Source organism: Peromyscus maniculatus, chromosome X, assembly GCF_049852395.1.
Source record: "Peromyscus maniculatus bairdii isolate BWxNUB_F1_BW_parent chromosome X, HU_Pman_BW_mat_3.1, whole genome shotgun sequence".
NCBI lineage: Eukaryota > Metazoa > Chordata > Mammalia > Rodentia > Cricetidae > Peromyscus > Peromyscus maniculatus.
This window is the reverse complement of record NC_134875.1, coordinates 46,305,660-46,327,824: the sequence shown is the minus strand read 5'-3', so window position 1 is coordinate 46,327,824 and position 22,165 is coordinate 46,305,660.

The window sequence follows — 22,165 nt, the reverse complement described above, 5'->3', positions numbered from 1 at the left end:
TAGATGTTAAGTATGCTTAAATTTCTTCTGCAAATTACCATTTGTCACATCTTAGAAATTTATTTAAAATAAAGTATTGATATCTATCTAAATAGAGCTATTTTTAACAATACATATAAAGTTCTCAAATAATACACTGTGCATATCATGACAATGGCAGAATCATTGGCTGAATATTTTATATATGCTAATTATTTTAAGAACTTGATAGGCATTACATAATATGATATATTTGAAACTGTTTTGTATACAGACCTTCCTAATTCTGGATTTGATCACAGAAATCCGGGCTACACTGTCATCCTTGAAATTGGATTATCTCCAAATAGGAGCTATAATTATCCAATGTTGGGAAAATGGTTTTCTCCCTACTTTTCCTTGACTTCTGTCTTAGTTATGGTTTCTATTGCTGTGAAGAGACACCATGACCATGGCAACTCTTATAAAGGAAAACATTTAATTGGGGCTGGCTTACAGATTTCAGAGGTTTAGTGCATTGTCCTCATGGTGGGAAGCATGGCAGCATGCAGGCAGACATGGTGCTCGAGAAGGAGTCGAGAGTTCTACATCTTGATCAGTGGGCAAAAGGAAGGGAGAGTGAGCTACTGCGCGTGCTTAGCTTGAGCTACAGAAACCTCAAAGCTCAGCCCCAGTGACGCACTTCCAACAAGGCCACAACTCCTAATAGTGTCACTCCCTATGAGCCTGTGGGGACCATTTTCATTCAAACCACGGTAACTATTAACCCCCAAATTTGTGACTTATCTCCTGAATTAGGAAGGTTTACCTGTGATACTTTACTTATTCATTTCTACATTTTTGAGCAATGACTGCATTTCCAGACCTGCCATGGCATATCATAGTCATTAGTCATTATATACCTCACAAGAACAATTTTACATTGAATGTTCTTCACTTTTGAATCTCACAGTCTCAACCTTCTTTGTAGATGATTTGATGACAAAGATTTTAACAGTATCAAATCCCTTCAGCAAGTGATATCCTAAAATAAACTTAGTTCTAGGTGATGCCAAATCCATAAAGAATATCTCAGTAGACATCTGAAACTAAATATTTTCACTGTGAAAATTATATTACAAGACAAATTTATGGACCCTGCAGTTGATGATGTCTTGGTTTTCCTTTGGGAACTTGTAGTCAGAAGTTTTTCTGTGTCCCTCCCGCCCTGCAGTTGCTCGGACAAGTAAACACACAGAGGCTTTTATTATTTACAAACTGTATGGCCTAATGGCTCAGGCTTCTCACTACCTAGCTCTTATAACTTAAATTAACCCATTTCTATTAATCTATGTTTTGCCACATGTTCCGTGGCTTACAGGTCTGCTGGCATGTTGTTCTTGGGTGGCAGACTGGCATCTCTTCTCTGCCTCTCTTTTCTCCTTTCCCTATCTCTCTTGGATCTTCCTGCTTGGCCCCATCCTGCCCTGCCATAGGCAAATGCAGCTTTATTTATTAACCAATGGGAGTAACACGTATTTACAGTGTACAGAAGGACATCCCACTTACGGTACTTCATCTTTTCAAATTGTGTGAGGCTAACAACGCTCATCACAAAGATCTACCTTATGTGCTACAAGAATGTACTTCTCACCCAGGTCCTTCTAAAAATGGAACTCTGTTTCTCTAACAACCTTGATAGTTCTGAACTAAGTCATTTGACAAATCTTAGCAAGAACACAATCTTTCTTTGAAAATACTGATATTGAGTTAAAGGAAACAACCTTGCTTATTAGGACATAAATATAGATGAATAAAGGAAGCCATAAGTAGTTACTTCTTCCACAGGGAAGAACTATCTTAGTTGAGAGCAATTATCTCAGGAAATAGAACATTGGTGAAAGGGGATAATACAATTCAGATCTATCTCGGGCTACCTACTTAGATGAATCACTTTCCCATTTATCTCCAAGAGAACTTGATTTGGATTTCTGCCAATTTCAAACAGGCTTTCCATAACTGCCACTGTTTAACTGGTTACTTTCAATGTGATTGCCTGGTTCTCTCCTTGACTCAAGTAGGTTTTGTGTTCCAGCAACTTTTCTTCCTTTTGTGTAAGCAGGACAATAGATATGTCTTTTTATTGTCTACTACCAGTGGGTATTAATCTATACTCCAAATGAGAGGGGGATAGAAATTTTTGAAACAATCCAGTGAGAAAATGGGTCTTCAACACCAGGGTAATTAGAAGGAAAGCAGATAAAGTTTACAATAAATCAGTAGGGCAGCCTAATAGGAGATATAACAATAGGGACATCCAGAGGTGAATGGAATGATATTTACAAAGTAAGAATAAAAAGATGAAGTTGAGAAGAATTTACAATAAAAAAAATAGATTTTGAAATCTCTCTAGCTAGTCTAGTTATGACTAGTCAACGATATCTTTATGAGTGGCTATATATAGTTAGTTAGTTACTGTTTTAGTTTCTTTTCCTCTTGCTATGTTAAATACCTTGTCAAAAACAATTTAAGGGAGAAAGGATTTATTGAGCTCACAGTTCCAGGTTACAGCTTATCATGGCAGGGAAATCATGATAGGTAGCTTGATGGAGCTGGTCACATTACATTCATAATCAGAATCAGAGTACCATTAATTGAATGCATGCTAGTGCTTAACATGTCTTACCATTATGTATAATCCAAAATTCTTTCCACAGTCAAGACAACTCTACTAATATCAAATAATGCAGCCAAGACAATCCCTCACAGACATTCTCAGAGCCTAAAGTTAATTTAGGTCATCCTTCGTTGGTTTGCCCATAGACTTGACTGCTAGTTTTTGAGTTCACAAAATCATAGTAATTCAAATAAATAAACAAATAAGGAGATAGATAGATAAATTAATTTATTAATTAATAAACAAATAAGACTTTAGTATTTGGTGGAATGTATGATTGTGATCAGTAATGCATACTCATTTTGTTTTAGTTTTGCTGTTAGCTAGTTCTCAGTTAACTACATAAACTCTTTATCCATCTCTAGCTTTCTATAATTCTCACTTGCTATTTGTATGGACCCTCCAAAAGACTCAAGTGTTGATGACTTGGTTTCCAATGCATGAGCACTCAGAGGTGGGTTTCTGGGGAAGTGATTGAATTATGAATATTCTAACTACGTTGATGGTGGGTTCAAAATTTGATGATATTATTTGGAGGCTGCAGAATCAGAAAGTTGTTCCTAGTCAGAAGATGTAGGTCTCTGGGGCTTGCCCTCGGATGTAGTCCTTGTCTGGGGTTTCTTCTTTTGTCACTCTCTTTTCCCTGGTTAGTGTCAATCGAGAAAATGTTCTTCTCTTTCTTTGTACCACAATGTTATGCTTTACTACGACAACAAAACAATACAGCCTGCCAATCATATAGTCTGAGACCTCTGAAACCATGACCTAAAATAAATCTTTCCCCCTTCAAATAGTTCGCCTAAAGAAGTGAGACTAAACAACTAGCTAGCATGTTATTTCAACAGGAGATAAATAAAATTTCAAAAGAATAAATATTTTCATATTTTAATTCACTCTGGTTATCCTAGTTATCTCTGCTTAACAAGATAGAAAATCCTATTTTATCAATAGTTAATCAAAAAAGAAGTGAAATCCTAGAGTTGAAATAAAAGTATCATGAGCTGAGTGTGTTAGCATATTCCTGCAATCCTACCACTAAGGAGGAGAATGTAGGAAGATGAGTTCAAGGTCAGCCTTAGCTACCTAGCAAGTGACTAGGCTACATGAAATCCTGTCTTTTACACACACACACACACACACACACACACATACACACACACACACATACACACACACACATTCATATACCCACACAAGCACAAAAAAATCCCATCAAAAATCATTATGAACCTCTTCACTTATAGTTTTTATTCTGATTATGTGTTAGCGGCTTACTGATTACCTTGATCCTACAATGTTGTACTTTTTAATAATCACAATTCTAAAATAAAATGCTACATTTGAAATAAGTTTAAAAGTTTATTGCTTGGCTTTCTTATTGTCTATAGTCAACAAGTCATCTAGTGATCAGTTGTTGCCTCTAGTTATTAGTAATTGCTCACCAAGAAACAGCTAAACTACATGTGTCTTCATGTTGCTTTCCATAAGAGCATCTATAGGACTAGTTGTTCCTATCTTAGTTGCAGTATCTGAGCAGAAGTGATGTGTCTCTTCTTGGTTGAGGGAGGTAAGAATGGGTGTGGTTCATCCAGAGCCTCTCTTTCCTCTGTATAATGGTCTTGGACTCCATGTGTTGAAAGCAATGACACTCTAATGTAAAGGAATTTGGCTTCCTAATGACTGGATCCTCTGCCTAACTCTTGACTACATTGGACAATGACTTGAATGAAAAAAAAAAGTTTACTGTTTGAAGACACTGAAATATTGAGGCCTTTTTAAAAACAGCATTTAGTTTATCTTGACAAAAAAAAAACACCCTATCATGGAATATAACATACTTTATTGTTTATTGCATATTTTATTTCTGTCTCCTACATTTGACTCTGAATTATTTGAGGGCAAGTTTAGGGTTAATTTATTCATTAGTTTATTCCTACTACAGTAATCACATGACAATTACCATAATGAATAGTTTTGAGTGACTACTAAATATGTGTGTTCTGGCAGGCTCCTGCTGACTGTCTCACCAATAAGGAACACACTTTGCTAAAGAGACTCCAATTCTTTGCTCATGGAGGTTGCTCATTTGCCTCTCTTTTTAGTTTTGTTTGTAGGTAAGGAAATGAGGTCAATACTGATTTTTATTTTTGCTAAGTGATGAAGTTCAAAGGTCAACCATGGCTCACACACAAGCGATCAGAAGACTCCTACTCACATTTTAAGTTGCTTCTAAGTAGTCAAAACAATTGTTCTAAAAAACTGAATTTCTCCTGCAGAGTCCATAGATGTCAGTATAACATAGAATAAATATATTGCAAACTACCTCCATGAGATATAAAGTTTTCACACCAAGGATATTTTGAAATTCATATATATATATATATATATATATATATGTTTTTGCATCTATGCACATATATTCATATGCATGTATATATAATACACACATGGCCCATTGCATAGCAGTTTGATTAGTCATTCTGGATGAAAATTCAAATAAATATAGTTAGCCAAACTAGTATTTGGCAAAAGACAACAAAATAAAACCTGTTTATTCAAGAGAATTTTTACTTTAGTAGACCAAGCAGTCATATGTACAAATGAGCTCAATATTTTTAAAAATGAATGTTTATAGTTATAAGGCAAACTAGAATTTCATTGGTGTGTAACACATGTTTTTAACTTAGATAGGTATTTTACAAGTTGGTATAAAGGAGAAATTTCAGTGTTGGGTGGAAACATTTTTTGTTAAGTCTTAAAGAAGTCATCAAAAAATTTTCTGAGAAATTTCTAGAACACTCAGGCTATGCCACTTCCTGAAGGGGTTTGTTCAGTTCGAAAGGAAACTGGATCCAACACAAAGTAAACCCAGGGAGTTATCTCAGGGACTACTTCTTGGTGCCAAATAACCATTTGACTTTTGTTTTTAATTTTTCGACTTTTTTTTTCTTTTTGCTTTGAGGCAACCACAAGCCACTGAGATACTCTGCTATAAGGTAATGCATGGGGGATACCTGTTTACACTGCTGTTCACATATTCCTATAACAGCTCTTCTAAGGAGAAAGTACAGGGTGACAAGCAGCTATTGTTCTTCTCAGAGACAATGCAATAAGGTTGCAATTTTCAAAATGAAAGATTTTCGTTATAATTGCACACGTGACACATTCCTTAATCCACTTACACAGAATACATTCCCAATTACCTCTTGGAGTCAAAAGGGGACAATTAGGTCCATATTCAGATGCTAATAAGCATTGCATTATTTAAGCCTGTTTTTCTCTTCAAACCAGGACAATTAGAACTGAGCAGTGGCAATGGAAACATATAAAAGTAGCAATTACCTTTTTCTAGTTCAGCTTTTCACATAAACACATTTCACCTAGCAGCTTTAGCAGGTATTTTTCAAGAGTTAAGATTTGCTGAATGAATGTTTCTCCCCATAGAAGTAGCCCTTGCAATACGGGGTGTTCAGTTACCTTAAGAACATATTTGGAGAATGTAAATTTTTTGCTAAAAATGCTTCAAGCTTCCCACCCATTGCTTTTTAGACTGCCTATGTGGATTGTGCCTTAAACCTCCACTTCATCTTTCTTTTCCTTTGAAACAATTCAGCAGGAAGGGGATCAGAAGGTAGACCTGTGTTCTGGCTAATTGGTATTTGTTGTCAGACTACACAGAGGCTGGAGAACATGGCTGCTTTAGATTTTGAGATGCATTCCTAACTGATACTGCAGAATATTGCTGCTTTGAGATTTCTCACAGGTACACAGTAGCAGTAGCAGGCTATTTTTCCAACATTTTTTTTGGGGGGGAGCTGACTATTGACAAATAGAAGAGCCATAACATAATTACTCTCTGACTTACTTGAGTGGAAGGTTCCCTTTCTTTTTGTTCTGCTTCATATTCTGTTTTCAGACATCACTTTGCCCTGTTATCTGGGTTAACCTCAAACTACTGGGTCCAAATCACACAACTGTCTCAGCCTCTCAGGTAGCTAGGGCTGCACACATGGGCCATGAAGCCTCACTTGATGAGACGATTTGGGTTTTCCAAATTTATCAGGAAGCAGAATAAAATTGAAGCAAGTCACCCAGTAGTCTTTGTGGCCTTATGTAACGTTGCACATTGTTTATGTGGCAAACAATACTGTCAATGTTAGCTTATTGTTGAACACATCTCACATCCGCGGCATGCCAGTTTCACTAAAGCAACCTGAGTCTCTGTTTCTTCTGAACATTTAACTGTAAAGACTAGTCAGCATAAAGATAAGGAGATTTTCCTCACATGGGACTGAGTCGTGAGTTCTTCAGATAGTCGCCATTCCTTCTTTTTTATCTAATGCAAAAGGGAATTGGGTTTTATGCATACCAACTGACAGTACAACCTCGGGTAAGCCAGTTAGCATTTGTATGCCTGAAATTCTGCATCTGATAATTGCCTGTATTAATGAACATTTGTTCTACAGAATTGGTGTGACTGTCAAATGAGATAATGGTTGTAAGAAGGCTCTCTGAACTGGAAGGGCTCTACAATTGCAGTCCATTAATAACCATAATAATCTGTTCAAAATGGATATGGCTTTTGTTTCTATGACTGCTTTTTTGCCTTAGAAGCTAGACATTTGCCCTTTAAAAGGTCAGAGAGTCTGAATCACTAGTCTATCTGCCTGTCCTGTGTTTAGGAGAGTATTCCAAGGCAAACTGCCGTTTAGCAAATTGCACAAACTGAAACCTTCGGTTCAAACTGAAATTAAGCTGAAAGGTATGTTCTACTCTGAGGCATTTGAAGTGTGTTGAAAGTTCTCTCATCATGAGACAGGATAACACTGTCAGAGAAATACACATGCAGGTCAGGCTCCATAGTGTCATAGAAACAATAAAGCTCAACAAAGAAACAACAACCACAGTGTTTGAATCTAACGAGTAAAGCAAGCGGATGGGAACCAACTGCTTTTCATCTGTGCTTTTCTTTCTGACACAGGCTTTGATGTGTCTTGAATTTATGAAGTTTGTAATAAAACTCGGTAGGAAAGAAACCCTTTTAGAGCTAGGCATAGTGACTTGTGTCTGTCCTGCTACTCGGGAGATTAGGGTGGAAGATCTGTTGAGCCTATGAGTTCAAGACCCGTCTAACCAACATAAAGAGGCAGATAAAACAAAAGAAATCCCTTTTAATCAATGAACGAGTGAACCACAAACATACAAAAAATTGTAATTTTCAAAAGCTCAGAGTGCAATATATTGTTAGGTCTACGTGGAAACACTGCTTGGGGAAACTGACTGTACTGCTGATCTAAAGGCAAGAATTTCGTAAGTGCAGGAGTTTACTGCCTTGGGCAATATGTATCTGTGTGAGTCGGCTGCAATAGGAATGAATGATCTCCGTCACTTGGGGATTCATTCCAGAAGGTTATGAATTTTACTCTTTGCATTCTTTGTTTTAATAATATAGCCCAAATATTTGCATGTTATTGTAAATTAATTAAACATATTCGTATTTATAAATGTAAGTAGAAAGAAAAAGGAAGGAGAGAAGGAAGAAAGGAAGGGAGAGGGAGGGAGGGAGGAAGGAAGGAAGGAAGGAAGGAAGGAAGGAAGGAAGGAAGGAAGGAAGGAAGGAAGGAAGGAAGAAAGGTTTCTTCAAGCCAAACAGAAGTAATGATTTCAAGTCATTTATGAAAGCAGAAGGGGAAACCAGAAGGCCCATGTGGAAAGAGTATGAGTGAGGTCCTGGTGGAATGCATAAAGGTAGGGGATCTTTGGAGAGGCCTTAGTGGCATTTTCCCTTGTGGACACTTTCAAAAGAGACATTTTATGACTGCAGTGACCTTGAAAGACAAGCAGCACCACAGCTCCACACCTGTTACAGTGGCAGTCTTTAGAAGTTTGCTCCTATCAGGCATCTGGCCAGCTTGAAAGAATTTTAATCAGGAAGAGGTTTATGAGGTAACAGAGCCTGGACTCTGGCCTCTCTGAAGCCCTTTTCATACTGAGCACAAGGTTGTTCAGTCAATCAGTTGCTTATCAGGCCTATCTTAATTAGACCTGGGAAATCAGTATGCAAAGCAAATTGTCCTTAAGCAGTTAGTACAGTGCCTCAGAGAGGGTACACTCTCTTCATTTTTCTGAAAAGAGATTTTCTTCATCTTGAGAGTCACAGCTGGAGTAGAACTAAAACCTACCACCAGCCAGAAAGCTTCCTGCTGGGTACATTTTCCTAGCTTTCAGCATAATTATGCAAATCCATCTCTGACATTAGAGAAAGGCCAATGACAATGTCAAGCAAATGTTATCCACTTTTCACTTAGTCCCATTTTAGATATTCATAGCGCTGGTGTTCAAGCACTGCAGTTTATGAGGAATCATTTAAGTGTCTGAGGGAACAGCAGTTGAGTTCCTGCTCCTGGAGTAGCTGTTTAATTAACAGGAGAAAACCATCCACACCGAGGCCTCTCCACTTCGAGATCCTTTAATGGCAATGCTGCCTTTCGATTATTTGGTATTAGTATAGCCTCCATAGGTCGTTTCCACGACACTAACTACTGTTATCTCTGCTTTGCTGGAATTCAACTGTATCTAAGCATAAAACAGAAACACCTGAAGCCAGCCTTTTGCTCTTGTCTGTTTGTTTTGGAGAGCTCTAGACAACACAAGCAAGAGAGGTCTGAGAAACCACGAACATTTGAAGGCTTTTCAGGCAAAATAAAACAGGCACAGAACTCTGTCTACCTGCTAGATTAAGAGGCTATGGAAATTGATTTGATTTGTAGACCTCGTAAACAAGAAACAACCATACTGTTATCTAAAACGGCATTACCATCTTGCCTGTAAGTTACTTGAGGCCTGCTGTAAATGACTTGTCTTCATTCTGTAAGCGAATCAATGGCAGAGTAAGGAAAACCTAGATTTCTTTGACATTGGATTCACCTTTCCTATGGTACATTTTAATACAGAGAGGACGTTGGAGGACTACAGACAGTCTTCCACGGAGGCATTTTGGCCTCTTTATGACACAAAACTGAGACATTTGCAAAATCTCATGGGGAGGGTCAGAAGCAGAAAAGCCTTGACATTCCAAACTCAGTAAGCTTGGGTGTTTGATCAGAAACAATGGTGACTACGAAGAAGAAATGACCCAGAAAATGATGTTTTCTAGCAGTCTGACTACTGGAGAGAATTCCTACATTCCAGAAAAGATGAACAGGCTTTGAGGGACTTTGATGCTATCACTGATATAGGTTTCTCTGGTTGGGCAAGCTGGACTCCATAATAGGTCTGGCAGCCCTGGAATTCAGGAAGTCTGGAAAATATGCACAGTTCATTAAGAAACATATTTTTGAGGCTCAGTGATAGAGTGTTTGCCTGGTATGCACAATGTCCTGGATTTCATATCCAGACTGCAAAAAAAGATAAAAATACATGATATGTTTTTAGGCTTTATCATAGAGTATCTTGGGAAATAACCAGAGTTTTAAAGGGTCCTGGATAAAGGTCAAAGAGGGTAAGCCAAGAAGAGTAAAAGGAGAAATGAAATCAATATGAAAGAGCAAGACAGGAAAATGTACAATGTAAAGGCAAGATTTTTCTAAAGGCGGAGGAGGCATGGATTCGATTTTCACTGATGAGATAACAGCAGAAAAACCAGAAGAATTGAATATTGTAGATATGAGAGAGGGTGCTAACGAAAGGACAGAGCATAAACATAAAATTGGACTAAGCTCTGAGCATCATTTCAAGAAACAGCATCTCCGGGTCTCAGAAACAACAAACAAACAAAAAACAAAAGCTGAAAGGAAAAAAATCTGATGTAAGAATCAATAAAGTAGAAACAGGATACTTCTCTTCTGATAAGGTTGTAGAGTCCTGAGATGGTAGTTGTTAAATACTGGATGTTTGTGTCTCTCTATAAATCATATATTGAAATTTTAACTTCTAATGTGTTGGCATTAGAAGGTTGGTGTTTTCGTAGTAATTTAGTCATGGATTTAGAGGTATTTATGACATTATTGGTACCCTTGTAAGGAGAAATATAGACACTTACATGCTTTGTGTTGTGTTCTACATTATGAGGATACAATGAGGAAAACATGTAAACCAGCCCATGTTCAGGCCTTTCATCATTCACCAGAACTTAACCATGCTGGTACTTTTTTGTTTTGTTTTGTTTTGGTGAGAGGAATGCAACCCAGGCAAGTGCTCTACTATTCAACCATGTACCCAGGTTGAAACTGGAACTTGAATATTGCACTTCCAGCCTCCAACACTGTGAAAAGGAAATGCTTCTTGTTGTAAACACCCAGTCTTCGGTGTTCTTCTAAAAGAGTGGTGAGAAAAGCTCCAGTCAAAGAAAGCACTCCATGTTTTTGCAATCAATTGCATACCCAGCACTTAGCACAGTGAGTAGCATATAGTAGGGGTTAATGTTTCTTAGTGAATGAATGATCAAAATATGTTTTCTTTTAAAGAGCTTTTCTTCTGAATTTGGCAGGTGGCCACAAGGACAGGAGAAAAAAAGAAGATACATAGAATAAGAAGAAAATGACAGAGGGGTTTGGGGTGATGCTTAAGGAAAGCTTGAATGGAAACCTAAATGATATAATTAGTTTGTTATTTTGCTGAAGGCAAAAAAAATGCTGTGATGTCTCTTTGTGGGCATCCTTTGACATTTGGAGTGTCGCTGATTTGATTTGTCATCATTGTACATGATAGATGAATCAAGGTATGTTTGTTCGCCCTGATCTATTCCCTGAGGCTTTTGTTGGTACAGAAGGGGTGTGTGACACACACAGATTGGATAAAACTCAATGTGTTTCTTCTCTTGTTCCTATGAGAAAAAAGGCTCATGTCTTCATGTTTTTCGTTAGGCTCATGTGTCACTACTTGCATTGACACAGAGAAGAAAGACTTAATGCCCTTATGATCAAAGGGTACAAGTACAGACAGTGATTACCGTGCCAAAGTAGTTATTGGCCATGGAAATTCAAAAGCACCAACGGAGTATTCATGAAAGAGTTTCCAACTCTTCAATTGTTTGTTTCTCTGTCTTTATGACAAATTGCAGATTGAGCTTACATTTAATTTTGTAAGAAGAATTTAAACAGATGTGTAGTATACAAATGAGTGCATGGATGAACTAACAGTAAGTAACCTTGTTAAATAAAGAAAGTATTTAGATAGCTTACCTAGTATCCATTAAAAAAGACAAGGGCCATAATTTTCCATCTCCCATCAAGTTTTCATAACTCTAGCCATTGGAGCATCATGGCCTTGACATTTAGCAAAACAGACTAATGGAAAATGAATCATTATGGGGCATTAACTTTTGAAACATTCACATTTCTGTGATTTTGATTACTGGTCATTAATATTTCTACCTTATATGTTTGAATTTAAAGCCTTTCTCCCTCATTTACCTCCTATTAATTTCATATAGATAACTATTTAGCTATATTTTTAGTGTTTCAGTTTTCTATTTTGTAAAATTCTGGTAATGGTATCCATTCCATTAGGTTATCATGGAATATCTATGATATTAAAACTTTAAGATTTTATAGTAATGGCGGGCTATAGTACACAATGAATAGTTTCATTATTATTTAAAATTTTTGAAGATAGATGGAAGTCTGAAGAGATATTGTTTTGTTAGTACTGACAGTAGTCTAATTTTAAAATATATGTATATATCCCCCGATGCATGTCAGCTCTAATATTCCTCCTTCCACTTTATACCAGGTATTCTATTATACTCCCCCACCCTGTTCCTTACAACTTCTTTTTTCCTTTTTCATGCACCCCTTTTGTATTTTCTGGCTTCTATATATAGTCACTCCCTCATAAATGCACATACATAAAAATTAGAAGCTAGAATTTGCTACATGTATTTGTCTTTCTGATCCTTAATATAGTATTTTCCAGTTCCATCCATTTTCCTGCAAATTTCATTTTTAGGGTTAGATAAAATTCTGTTGTTGTGTATATATATGTACTACATTTTTATTATCTATTCATCTGTTAATGGACATCTAAACTGATTCCACTTTCTAGTTTGTGACTAGAGCAGAAATGAACATGGATGTGCAAGTATCTCTTTGGTAAGCTATGGTGTCATTTGGACACATGCCCTGCAGTGATAAAATCATGTAACTATTCTATTTAACTTTAAAAATAAAAAAAACAACTGCATGTTGATTTCCATGGTGGCTATAGTTGCTTATACTCCCACCAACAATCACATGCTTGTCAGCATTTGTTGCCATTTCTTTTTAAAATTGCATTTATTTCTTCTTAGGTTACTACCAGACAAGGCTAAGAAACCATTGCTAGTTTTCAGGCATGCTAGTCTTTTTTTTTTTTTTTTGAGACAGTACCTTATGTAGCTCTGGACGGTCTGGATGGCCTGGACCTCAATATATAGACCAGACTGGCCTCAGACTCACAAGTGTTGTGATCAAAGCCATCCACTTTTTTATTATTTCATAACAAACTATAGAAATGATACCTGAAAGTATGGATTTTTCTTTTTCTTTATAAAAAGAAACCCCTTCATGCATTCTTTAATTAAATTTCCAGTACATTTATTTATGTATTCGTGTGGGGAGAGGCACATGTCATAGTGTAAAGGTCTGAGGACCATGTGCAGGACTCAGGTTTCTCCTTTTTCCATGTGAGTCCTTAGGATTAAACTCTGCCCTCAGTCTTGGTAGTGGGCACCTTTAGTCACTGAATCATATCTCCAGCCATTTATTTTCCTGATGGTAGCCATTCTGACTGGGATGAGATGAGTCTGTTTTTGATAGCCTAAGTTTACTGGAGTGGTAACACATATTATACTATCCAGTTTTAGCTTTTGCTCTTAAAATTTAAAATGAGATGTAGTATTTGCACATCTTTATAAGGTACACTACCATAATTTAGTAAATTTATATAATGTCTAAAAACCCAAATTGTCTAACAAACTGTGTTCATCAGCTTTCCCTTGCTATGACAGAATGTCTTAGAGAAATCATGGTCCTTTGATACTATCACTATGGACCTGTGGTGAAGCCAAGCATCATGATGGGAGGGATATGACAGAGGAAAACTTCTCACTTTATGGCATCCAGGAAGCAGGGAAGGGGCAAGGGAGATGGTAAGGGAGAGGAAAGGAGAGAGGAAAGGTGGGTCAGGAACAAAATAAATCCTTCAAATACATACTCCAATGACCTACTACCTTCAGCTAGAATATACCTCTAGAATGACATATAGTATGAGCTTATCAGTGGGTCAGTTCATTGACAATATTAGTGTTCTCCTGATCAAATCAGCTATTAATAGAGTGAACAGGTTGAGAATATGCTTTTCAACAAGTTAGCGTTTAGGAACATTTTATATCTACTTCATAGTATAAACATTTTCTTGTCCTCAAACATCAATCACTTTTACACATTAGGACTTGCTTGCTGTTCTGTATTCTTTATCGATCATTTTGAAATATGTTAATAGTTTTTTTTTAACCAACTGTCCTGTTGTCCTATAGGAAAAAATACCAGAACTGATTCTTTTTAGGTGTTTTGTGCCTTTTACAAGCAATTTGTTTCAAATGTGTGTTGGCCTTTTAGGACAGTCATTGAATTGTAGAGTAAAGAAAATTGAGGAAAAATGCAGGCTAAAATCATAGGGCCACTTTAGGGAGACTGCAGAAAGGAAAAAAATACCATGAGTCTGAATCTTAGAGAAAAATCACATTATGGAGTTAGAAAAAATAGCCAGAAGGGAAGGGCCATATAGATAAGACCAGACAAAATGGATTGGAGAGGCTCTTTTTAGAAGATTTTTAGTAACTCTACCTTTTAAATTCTTCTACAGAGAAATCAAGGATGACTAGGTTGAGAAGTGTTTTTGGCAAAGATTTAGTTTTATCAATATGTGCATTCACATTCTCAGCACATAATCCGGCTTGTGGGAGGTAATCAATATATATTTGCTAATGTGTAAATAAATGTGACATCAGAAGGTCTAGAGAGATGGCTCAGTGTTGATCTTAGAGAAGTTAGTAAGATAAGAGAAATTAAAACAGCATTTGTTTGGGAACTAGTAATATTTAGGAGTCTGATATTTCAAATATCTATTTCAATGTCAAATAGAATCTCTAGGTATATTTGATTTCATTTAGTCATCAAAACATCAATACTTATCTAGCTCCAGCATTCTATTCCTGCACCTTTCCTCTGACATTAGAGAAAATTTGCCTTGCTTATTACAAAGTGGAGCTTTTAGTGATTCCTGGGGTAGCAGTCTAGACTTGACATTACACAGCAGTGTACACAGGTATTGGAGTAAGCTAATGGCAAAAAAGAGTTAACTGAATCTAAGTTGATCTAGAGTGTGTGATGAATGTCAAAGTCTGAAAACTTTGCTGGAGACAAAGTCAGCCTTCTGTAGCCTGTGTACTTTTGACTTCTCTCCTTTTTCACTTTTAAAAATAACATTATTGATATTTCGTGTCCTTGACACCTTGATTTCTGAAAAATCGCAATTCCACATCCTAATGTCTATTTTCTTCCTACCTCCAAATAATATGACATCGTATATCAACACATATATTAAAATTATTTAACAACTAGAACAAAATGGTCACCAAAAGTCAAAGGCAAGATCACAAACCCTGAAAAACTTGAAAACTATAACTGCATATCAACTGAATTAAAGCCTTGATATATCTTCATTGTATCAGTCTCAAAGCATTTTCCAGACATTGAAAAAATCCTTAATTTATTCTTTTATTTTCCAGCAATCAATACTATTATAAAGTACACTATACTGCAGACTAGGTAAAGTAGTAGTTATACATAAAGACCTATTACCTAAAGGAATTTAAAATATAGACTTAGAATTAAATGAGATTCAGGAACTACCTGCAATTTCCTATCTAGAAAGAAAAACACTGTGTGCTAATAATGAAGTCTGAGCCTGACAATTTGGACAATCATAAAAATGAGAAACATTTGGGTTTTCTTTGTTTAAGATCAGTAGAAGGATTTTTGGTCTATTTTATTATCTTTGTTTTAGAGCTTCAAAGAACTGAGCCAAACGCCCTGAACTAAAAAGACAAAATATCTTCTGCTTCATCAAAAAAAGCAATTTATACACAACCTCTGTATTTGTTCCCTGATTTTGAATTTTTGTGAATGCTTTAACAATTGGTAAGCAGCTGAAATGACAGATAGTAGAGGAGACAAGATGAGGACTGATATTCAAGGTGATCACTCAGCAGATTTTGTGCCCTAATGATTCCCAACAATCCAGGAACCCTTCATGTTTGAGGGGAAGTGGCTCCAACCAGACTGGGGCTGAATATCGAAACATGATTGAAAGGTGTGGGAGTTAGTGCTCTACAGGAAATGAGCTTGATAAATGAGAGTTCTCTTTAATGTGAGGCACAATAAACAAATATTCCTCTTAGGATTTTATTTTCACAGAAAAGTAAAAAAAAGAGGTACAATTCTAATACTCCTTGCTTCAAATCCAGGATGTCTTTTCCATAGATGAAACATGTACATAAATATCAGATATTAGGAAACCCTGTGGAAGAGATAATTTAAATAATGTTCTGTTGTCATAAGGGCTTTGAATAATGTTGAAAATTTATAACTTTCTAGGTTCCCATCTGTTGTGGAATAGTAGTTGAAGATTTGCTACATTCATTTATGCTGTGGAATATTTGTTTAATGGTGCAAAGATATGTTGAATTCTTTTATGATGCATTTATTTAGCTCTGTGAAGCAGTGCTACTTTGCCTGTCTAAAACACCTGATGGTCTAGTAAAAAGCTGAACAGCCAATAGCTAGGCAGAAGAAAGGATAAGCAGGGCTGGCAGGCAGGGGGAATAAACAGAAAAAGACATTTGTGAAGAGAGGATCGAGGAATGAGAAAAGAGGGAGAGGAGAACTCCAGGAGCCAACCACTCAGCTACACAGCAAGTCACAGAGTAAGAAAGGCATATATATATGTAAAAACCCAGAGACAAAAGATAGGATAATTTAAGTTAAGAAAAGCTGGCTAGAAACAAGCCAAGCTATGGCTGGGCATTCATAAATAAGAATAAGACTCCGTGTATTTATTTGGGAGCAGGCCTCCCAAAGAGTAAAGAGTAAAAAACAACCAACTACACCCATCTGTCTATAAATCATCTCAAAATACCAGTTTCATATGGCAGGTAAATAGTTAGTTACTCACTAAATGATGCTGTAGCAATAAATTATATGTAGCTAGATTGAGAGGATGCAGAAGTATAGTAGAGTGGGTAGCAATAATCTTTTTCCTTGAAAACAAACAAAATTGAGAACTGATACTTAGTTATTTACAGTGGAGATTGAACCTAGGGCTGTAGCCATACCAGGTAAACACTCTTCTAATGAGGTATATCTTGAAATCAGGAACTAGTATTTTAGTAGAATGTTCTATGTAGACACCTACATACAAAAAAACCCTATATATGTAATGAAGGAAGTTTTCAAGTGTTTGTTGAAGGCAGAAACAATTTTGATCATTTTTTTTTAATCATCAAATTATCTTCCTCTTTAGAGTGTATCAATGATGGATAAAAATATATGAATTGTTTTGTCTAATTTCCCTTTTGTGTAGGCACCATTTGCTAATGATAAGCCTTCCAAGGTCTGGTCGCAATAGTGGATTAGTTATAATCAAGTCTGCTGAATGCAAAAGGAAGGTAATTGATCAGGCTTCTTGGGGTGATATTGTGTCCACCAATATATTGTGCACCCTAATAAACTTATCTGGGGTCAGAGAACAGAACAGCCACTAGACAGACATAGAAGCCAAAAAATGGTGACATACACACCTTTAATCCTATCACTTAAGAGGCAGAGATCCATCTGGATCTCTGTGAGTTCAAGGCCACACTGGAAACCTCCAGGCATGGTGACTCACACCTTTAATCACAGGAAGTGATGGCAGGAAGCAGAAAGGTATATAAGGCATAAGGACCAGAAACTAGAGGTTTTAAGCTTTTATGCTTTTTAGCAGCTGCTCAGTAGAGACACTCAGTAGAGAGGCTTCCAGTCTAAGGAAACAGGATCAGCTGAGGAATTGGCGAGGTGAGGTTGGCTGTGGCTTGTTCTGCTTCTCTGAACTTTCAACATTCACCCCAATATATGGCTCTGTGTTTTTAATTAATAAGACCATTTAGAAATTTGTGTTACAGCTTCTTCTGTTGTTTAGATCATGCCTTTGTAAGCTTATCAATGAAGGAAACTCTACTTGTAGATGTAAATGTATTCCCAGTATTCAGCTACTCGACTATTTTGAAATTTGATCATGATCATTCCTCAAAGGAAGAAACTCTTAAGGAAATGTGACAATCTGCATGTTTAGCCTGCTGATAGAAAAGTTATTTCTGACATTTCATAAGAATACTACAGTAGGTTTCTTTTTGTGCTGGTGTTGTGTGTAATCATAATTATAAAAGAGGAAGATATCATGGATTTGAGAAGGAGTAGAGGAGAAGAAAGGTGAATTGGCAAGGGGAGGTTGGAAATGAGGTTAATACAGTATCCAAGTATAAAAATCTCCCCCAAATAAAAATATTTAAATAAAATAGATAGTAAATTAATCAGAAACTTTAAATAAACAGTTGTTAGCCAGACATCATGGTCACACCTGTAATCCTAGACTTAGAAAGCTGAGGCAGGAGGATCAGGACTACATGAAATTTTGTGTTCAAAAAGAAAACAAATGAATAAGCAAAGCTATATTTGGAAATTGTAGTTAATTGAAAAGAAGAAAAATAGTGAAATCATTTCAAAATAGTTAATAATTAGCAATATTAATAATGAATCATAACAAATAGTTTAGCATATTGAGACTGCACATATTTGTAAAAACATGACTGTCTTAAGATAAAAACCACATGATAAACTTTAGAATGTTTCCAATATAGGTCATATGAACAATGTTAATTTTTTTGAGACAGTGTCTCATTATGTATCCCTGGTTGGCCTAGAATTCACTATGTAGACCAGACTAGCCTCTAACTTACAGAGATCCATCTGATTTTACTTACAGAGTGCTAGGATTAAACACATGCACCACTGTGCCTGACCTCTAATATTAATCTTAACTAACAAATTATGTACTTTAGTCCCAGATATGATTACCTTAGAATGAGGTCACTGATTCCATCTTCATATGTTGTAGCATCCACAAAGTGCACATACTGACTGCATCTTGTCTCAACATATCTACAAGTTTCCCTTTCTGTGAAGATCAAGTAAATCCTGTTTTGAGTTCTTTGTGCTTTCCTTGCCTGGGAAATAAATGTGGCTAACTAAGATTGTGATTCTTTGGCGGAGGGATTCAAGGTAATTTATTTTTTGTGTATGTATACCAACTAATGGTTAAGTACTATGCCAAGGACCATATCTGGAACGGGAGATAAAAGGAATAGCTTGCTACCCTGCTTATTTGGCAAGTGTGACTATCTAGAATATTTGTAAACTGTAGTAAATAAAGAAGCCTCCAAGTGAATCTGTTCTTTTCTAAAATAACTGTGAAAATGCAATGTGTTTGACAAATTCTTCAAGCAGCATAAAGAAATTGTTCTATTTGATTGGTAATAATATACACAAGTCAATTAAAATCATAAAAATGATATAATATTCTAATTTTCAATGGCTAGAAACTAAAAATTAAGAAAATAAAATTTAAAGTGAACCAATACTGGACCAATATTCTCAGACCAACATATTTAAAGAGATGAAAATCTCAAGGACTGTATGAATTTTTCCAGGAAACTACTCTCTTTAGGTTCAGATAGTTTCCTTCTGCTGTGTCTATCCTGGTTTAGTTCTTGCTCATTTTCTCCTCATTTTCTTTTTGAGGTACGAAGGTATGAATGCAAGACTTCATGCCTACTTCCTGAGCTACTGAATGATTCTAAAAATTTCACTTTCCCTTTCATGGTCCTTTTTTCCCCATTATGTTGTCTGACAATATCAAAAGTCAGCCATGAGATAGCCAACATAGGTACCCAGCAAGCAAGAAGTCCCTGTTTAAGTAGGGACTGATTTTAAAGCAGTTCACTAGCAAGTGATGTGTGTTGTGTGCTATTTGTTTCACTTCACATTATCTTAATGTCTGGCATGTGGGTACTGGACACTTGGATAACGACCACAAGCCAAAAACAAAACAAAACAACAACAGAGCTTTAAGGTCCAACCGGTCCTGAATGCAAATGTGTTTTATATCATTTCATTACATTGTTAAAATAAAGTATATATCTTAATTAAGCCTTGAGTAACAGTTTTCGTTGTGAGAATAGTTTAAATGGTTAAACTCAGTCTCCCCTAGGTGGTTGTGAGCATCTTATAGCAGCATATCATTATGATAGGGAGGCATGCTTCAAGGCAGCACTCAGCTTATAAGTTGTCACCCTCTTGTCCAAAATTGCCTATAATAATGTATCTAAACTATATCTTTTGTTGTTCTGATTTCCCCTAAATGTTAATAATTCTTCTAAGAGGAAAATGAAACTTTATGCTCAAATTTAATTTGTATCAGAGCAAAAACCAAACAAACAAGAAAACAAAACAAAACAAAACAAAAAACCAAATAGTGGGATCATTACAGAAAAGAGCAGAAAGTCTCTCAAAAATACTAAGTCAAGTGTACAGGTAATTCCACTTTTGAGTGCACATTCAACAGAATTGAAATCAGGACATCAAAGACATATTAGTAAGCTCATGTACACGCCATCATTATCTATGCTTGCTAAGAGGAGGAAGGAAGGGTCTGTTTACTGCCACATGGATAAGAAACTATCCCATTGAAATAGTTTTTAGCCTTAAAAAAATTCTGTTATATGTTACATGTTTGTGAGTCTAGAAGACACAATGCTAAAGGAAACAAGTCAGACATAAAAGACAAATATTGGCCAGAGACGTGGCTCAACATGTAGTCGCACTTGCTGCAAAAGTCTATGAACCTGAGTTCTATATCCAGACCCCACATAAAGTTGGCATATGTCATGGCACACATGAACCTATGTTTTCAGGCAATAGTAATGAAAGACATAATCATTTAGAAAATAAATATTACGTGAGGAATCTAAACTAGTCTAACATTTAGATTGAATAGAGGAATGGCTGTCAGAGGCTAAGAGATCAAATGGAGATTTACTGGTCAGTGTACAGATTTTCAGTCAGGCAAGATGCCAAAGTTCTAGACATCTATTGAACAATGATACAAGGTTATAGTTAATATTATGCGATATTTAAATGGGATAAAATGATAAATTTATGTGTTTATACTGACAAAACCAAGCTAATGTTGAAATGTTGTGTACAAAAGGTTTTCTCATTTACCTTGAATATTCACATATTATTAGCTTTGAGAATCACTCTATTAAGAAAACTTATTTATCTTTCTTTAGCTTACCATTTCTCATCTTCATTTGTCCACGGGATTCTTAGGACTATTAATGTAGTATGCTTACTAACATTCATAGGAACATCAGTGATACATGAATTAGAGTTAAAGAAATGCTATTTATGGAGATTATCCCTATCATCACCACAGAGTATGGAGAAGAAATTATTTGCAAGCTTAGATAATAGATCCAGTTTTGGGTATAACACATTGAAGAAAGCAGATGCTGGAAGAGCCTCACCACTTTTAGTTTTTTGGCCATTAATAAAAATTCATTGCATCAGTAAATGGAAAGCAAGGGCTGTGGAAATACATTGGATAAAATCTATACTCCTAAGCCTGGCTGATTCTCTTGGGTTGCTTTCAAAACAGTTTAGAACTTGCTATCCAGAGATACAATTTAGAACATTTGAAGACCAGTCATGTTTGAAATCTGTTTTAAAAGTTTCAGTTCTCAATTATCACATACAGAGCCAGACGTGATGATGCATGCCTTTAAACCCAGCACTCAGGAAGCAGAGGCAGGTGGATTTCTGTGAGCTCAAGGCCAGCCTGGTCTACAGAGTGAGTTCCAGGACAGGCCAGGGCTATACAGAGAAACCCTGTTTTGAAACACACACACACACACACACACACACACACACACACACACACACCACATACAGAAAGTTGAGAATTATTTGATTTTTATATTAGCTCCAATATGAGAAAATGATGGCAAAGATTATGGATGAATCAGGATAACAAAAGGTAAAGATGATTATTCTGGAACAAAGGACAGAGCTTTTGGCTAAGGTTTCATGACTGGGTTGGAAGTAAGCTTGGGAGTAACTCAATCCATTATTAGTGGGGCTGGAAATGATCCTTGCATAGTGGCATTGCAGTATAATTTATTTCTGTTGGGAATACACTGTCTACATGTGAGCTTACACTAGGAAAATGTTAGGGAATCAAGATAGGAAAACAAAACCAAGAAGAATAAAAATATATATGTGAGAGAATATAGTATAAGATAACTTTAGTTTACAAACTCTTGGTGAATCAACATGAACTCATACCTTACCAATACAGGAATATATATATATATATACATATATATATATATAT